This window comes from Colobus angolensis, unplaced genomic scaffold (genome assembly GCF_000951035.1).
Source record: "Colobus angolensis palliatus isolate OR3802 unplaced genomic scaffold, Cang.pa_1.0 Scaffold560, whole genome shotgun sequence".
NCBI classification, from domain to species: domain Eukaryota; kingdom Metazoa; phylum Chordata; class Mammalia; order Primates; family Cercopithecidae; genus Colobus; species Colobus angolensis.
Window position 1 is genome coordinate 43957 of NW_012119155.1, and position 5085 is coordinate 49041.

Genomic DNA, 5085 nt, shown 5'->3' on the forward strand with positions numbered 1-5085 from the left:
TTCAAATTTTAAATTTTATCACTGACATATAGGATATTTCAGTTTTTCTTGAAGTGAGAAGCTCAGTTTTTCACTTTTATTCAGTCTTTACCGTCTAGTAAATGCCACTTCTGTTCTTCCATAAGAAATCTGGAATCCTCTGGGACTACTTTCTTTCTCTCATACGCCAAACCAATTCATCAGTAGATCCTGTTGGTGATTCTTTTAAAACATATTGTGAATCCAAGCATCTCTTACAGGTCTACTGCTGCCACCCCACCCAGCCACTATCATCTCAGGTCTCGATTAGTAGTAGCCTGTCCTTCTAGATGCTTTTTACTCCTTGTATTGTCTGTTCCTTTTGTCTTTCCATGAAGCCACCTCGCTGATATTTCAAAATATCATTTAAAATGTCACCCTTTGGCTCACATTCTTTGAATGGGGGAAAAACTCATGTTTTCTTTTTTTAAAAAATAACTTTTAAGTTCAGGGTACATATGCAGCCTCCATAGGTACACTTGTGTCATGGGGGCTTGTTGTATAGATTCATCATCCAGGTATTAAGCTTAGTACCCACTAGTTTTTCTTCCCACTCTTCTCCCTCCTCCCACCCTCCAGGCTTCGAAAGGCCCCAGTGTTTGTCGTTCCCCTCTATGTGTCCATGTGTTCTCATCATTTAGCTCCCACTTATAAGCTTACTAAGGATAATGGCCTCCAGCTCCATCTGTGTCCCTGCAAAGGACATGATCTCGTTCTTTTTTTAATGCTGCATAGTATTCCATGGTGTATCTATACCACATTTTCTTTATCCAGTCTATCTTTGATGGGCATTTGGGTTGATTCCATGTCTTTGCTATTGTGACTAGTGCTATTGTGTCTTCATAATTAAATGATTTATATTCCTTTGGGTATGTACCCAGTAATGGGATTGCTTCATTGAATGGTATTTCTGTCTTGGTCTTTGAGGAATCACCACTGTCTTCCACCATGGCCGAATTAATTTCCACTCCCACCAACAGTGCGTAAGTGTTCCTTTTTCCTCCACAACGCTGCCAGCATCTGTTAGTTTTTGACTTTTTGGTAATAGCCATTCTGACTACTGTGAGGTGGTATCTCATGGTGGTTTTGATTTGCATTTCTCTAATGATCAGTGATGTTGAACGTCTTTTCAAAAGAAAACACATTTTTCTTGCACTGTTGAGCTGATTACCGTCAGTTCCAAACCTCCCCCCTTACTCTGCTCGCCGGCGTTGCCTTGTCTGTGGCACCGTGTGAAACTTCATCTGTAGCATCTGCTAGAGGGACGCTAGAGAAGATTGGGGCTCTTTCTAGTTCTGAGTGTTCCTCTTACCTTGCCCTTGTGGGGGACTACAGCCAACGGTGGCCATCACCTCTCTGGGGACAGAGCAGGTCACAGGCAGCACGTAGGGGAGCAGCTTCCCAGTGTTTTGTCAGTGTAGCACCTCAGCAAAATTCTCTGCTATCAAGCAGGCCACATCCTCACCCTCTCCAAGGAGGTCTAGCGCTCAGTTCTGGTGTGTGCAGGGGATTCTTCCAGATTGGTTTCTTCTGCAGTGCTTGCCTGAAGCTCTGGAGAGTGCGGTGGCAACTCCCTGATTTTGCTGTCCCTATTCTGTGTGTGTGTTTGCTTTGCCTTTCACAAGTTTGTCCAACCCATAGCCCAGGGCTGCTTTGAATGAGGCCTGGCACAAATTTGTAAACTTTCTTAAAATGCTATGAGAATTTTGGCTGGGTGCCCAGTGGTTCACGCCTGTAATCCCAGCACTTTGGGAGGCCGAGGAAGGCACATCACTTGAGGTCAGGAGTTCAAGACCAGCCTGGTCAACATGATGAAAACCCATCTCTCTCTACTAAAAGTACAAAAATTAGCCAGGTGTGGTGGCACATGCCTGTAATCCCACCTACTCGGGAGGCTGAGGCATGAGAATCGACTGAGTCTGGAGGCAGAGGTTGCAGTGAGCCGAGATCATGCCACTATACTCCAGCCTGGGTGACAGAGTAAGACTCTGTCTCAAAAAACAAAACAACAGGCTGGGTGCAGGGGCTCACACCTGTAATTCCAGAACTTTGGGAGGCCGAGGCAGGCAGATCACGGGGTCAAGAGATGGAGACTATGCTGGCCAACATGGTGAAACCTCGTCTCTACCAAAAATACAAAAGTTGACTGTGCCTGTGCCTGTAGTTCCAGCTACTCGGGAGGCTGAGGCAGGAGAATCCCTTAAACCCAGGAGGCGGAGGTTGCAGTGAGTCGAGATCGCGCCACTGCACTCCAGTCTGGCAACAGGGTGAGACTCTCTCAAAAACAAACAAACAAACAAAACAACAACAAAAAACCCACAACAAACAAAAAATCACTGAGTTTTTTTTTGTGATTTTTTTTGTGTTTTAGCTTATTAACCGCCATTAGTGTTCATGTCTTTTATGTGTGGCCCGAGATAATTCTTCCAACGCGGCCAAGGGAAGCCAAAAGATTGGATACCTCTGCTTTAAGAGATAATTCCCTGAAATAGTTAACAGTTATTTACGCTCAATTTCCCTTATTCAAATTACTGTGCAGTTTCAGTCTCCTGGTTTGGACAGTAACTGACCACAATGTCTTCCAAGGCCCTGCATTATTTAGTTCATGGCATTGCTCTGAAACTGTCGTCTACCATCCTCCCCTTGTGCACTTTGCTCTGGCCTCACTGATGAACACATTCTTCCTAGAACATCCTCCTTCTTAGATTTGTCTTACTTTTTGCCTAGAATCTTCTTCTTGCTATTCAAATGTCTCATTAGCAGAATTTTGCACATATGATATAAAATAGTGCTTCCAATACAACACTTTCTCTCTACTTTAGTCTGCTTCATTTTTCATAAAAGTTCTTGTCACCATATGACATGTTACAGTCATTTATTTCCTGTCTCTCTGACTCTTCTCACTGGAAAGTTATGCTCTTGACAGCATACACAGTCTGTATTGTTCCTGGTTAATCCTTGTGCCTGCACCTCCATATAACCTAGCACAAGCGACTGAGAGTTAATGAATAAATGAAGTGTAGTATACTTCCTAGATGAGAAAACTGAGACTCAAAAGTGACAAGTACCAAATCAGTATAACATAAAAGGAGTTTAAGCTCTTTGGGGAGAAATGTGGGTTTAAATGGGGGTTTTGCTACATCCTACTAGTGTAATGTACATATATTTCTCAAATTCTCTGTACCTCATTTTCCTTATGTGAAAAATGTGGATTAAATGGTAACTAGTTTATACTGTGGCTATATAGAGTAAATAAATTATGTATATAATATGCCTAGTACAGTGCTTGACACACATTAACAATTCCACATATTTAGTTATTTGTACAATTACCTGTAGCTGCAAAACTATAAATGCAGTCTTGTTATCTTTCTGGAGAGATATTAAGCTTATAAAATGTCTAAACGATAAAAACTGTATTATTGAAGTAAAATGCCTAAACAAGGGCTGCTTTTAATATCAACTAATTAGTAGCTGCCTGATAGTAAGAAACGACTCTAAAATCAAGTAGACAAGAAAATGGTTGAGGAGGCTGACCAAGTCCTACACTATACTGCACGTTCAGTAACCGTGTCACAGCAGTGATGCCGTATTGCTTTTCTTTGATTGAATCGTGGCATCACAGATGAGAACCAAGGGACTAGATAGATCATAGATAGATACACACATACATGCAAACATTCGCACATATCTACATATGTAGATAGACACATCCATATATGGATGCATAAACAGATAGAGAGATTTTTTAAAACTGCTGAACAGAAATCCATTGATCTATGAAAGTGAAGGACAAATACGGTTGTATAAAGAGTCTTTGCATGAATTTTCAGCAGATATAAATCTTTTTGTGTTGAAAGAGAAGATCACTGTTGCCTTTCTTCTGTAAACACAGGTCTATGATTGACTAAAGCGATTATATGAAAACTGAGCATTTTCATTCTGTATCTAGTTTTAGAAATTGAGGGGAATGTCTATTGTGAAATATTCAAATTTCTGAACCTAGTTTACCTTTGAAAATAGGCCTTACTTGACACCGAATCGTTCTCTAAACACCACATGCCTTACTTGACTCCATATCGCTCTCTAAACATCATGTGAGGACCTCTTGCCCTTCTCCTTTGAATGTAATGGGTATTTTATTTTGGTTAAATATTTTCTAGCAGACCCTTGAATCACCTTGCTTTGATATTTCCATATCAGCCTCCTGAGTAGCTGGGACCACAGGCATACACCGCCATGCAAGGCAAATTTTTATACGTTTTGTAGGAACAGGGTTTCGTCATGTTGGCCAGGCTGGTCTCACACTTCTGACCTCGAGCAATCTGCCCACCTCAGCCTCCATGGATTATGGAGAGCACTTTTCATCATTCTGCATTATATGCCCCAACCCAGCCCAGGGGAACCTGGGAGGTGCTCAATCCATAATGCTGGCTGCTCCCTGGCCAGAAGAGCTCTTGGCAGCTCTGTGAGCCCACCTCGGTGACCCTGGCCTCTGCCCTGGGGAAGCTCTCATCCCTCTGGATTGCCCATCTCCCCTAGGACCCCTGTAGCCCCGAAAGGCCTTACTTGACACTGAATCGTTCTCTAAACACCACATGCCTTGACTCCATATCGCTCTCTAAACATCATGTGGGGACCTCTTGCCCTTCTTCATGACCTATAGGGCAGGGCCAAGAGGAGGAAGCAGACTCAGAACACACAAAAGACTCCCTGCCTCGAACGGCAGTCAACCCACCGTCAGCACTTCTGGAAGGAAAGGAGGAAGGTTTCCTTCTGCAGAAAGCTCCTTTTATGCCTTGTTTCTGAAACCAGGAAGGGTCAGCAGAGCGCATTGCACCTGTGGTGCCTGAGTCACTATCTGTGCCCAGGATGTGTGTCTGACCACAGCCCCCACCCCCAACCCGGACTCGATGCTCCCTCCAGCTGGAGTCCTGGGCTCCTGACATGGCCTGGCCTGTTTGTCCTGCCTTGGCCGAGTATGGGAGGGCCTTACCTTGTATTCCCCTGGGTTCTCAGTCTTGACTTCCTCAATGTCTAGAAGGAGTGAGCACGCCCAGTCCCTCA

At 43.6% G+C, this 5085-nt stretch overlaps 1 pseudogene; it reads right to left on the reverse strand.

Moving 5' to 3' along the window:
• Positions 1 to 4639: 4639 nt before the first annotated feature.
• Positions 4640 to 5085, reverse strand: part of LOC105525869 — a 14828-nt pseudogene continuing 14382 nt past the window's right edge.